Below are 282 nucleotides of genomic sequence, written 5' to 3'. Positions count from 1 at the left end.
TTTTTTGGGGGCGTGGGGTATAAAAAAATATATATTGTTAAGAAGAACAGCAGACAACATTGCATTATACTGTTTTGATCTATAATGTAATCGAAAATTTACGTAACATATTGACAGGTAAAATGTTCATTCTTTCAAATGGTTAAAAGTCATGTGTAAATCGGTGAAATAGTCGCAGAGGAATTTGAAAAAAAGGTCAAGCACTTTCAAACATTTTTGAGTTATGGATTTCAATAATACAAACATAGGTTTTTAAAACTGGGTTGTAGCAAACCAAACATT

This window comes from Penaeus monodon, chromosome 27 (genome assembly GCF_015228065.2).
Source record: "Penaeus monodon isolate SGIC_2016 chromosome 27, NSTDA_Pmon_1, whole genome shotgun sequence".
Lineage (NCBI taxonomy): Eukaryota > Metazoa > Arthropoda > Malacostraca > Decapoda > Penaeidae > Penaeus > Penaeus monodon.
The sequence above is the reverse complement of the archived record's forward strand: the minus strand, read 5'-3'. Positions refer to the sequence as shown.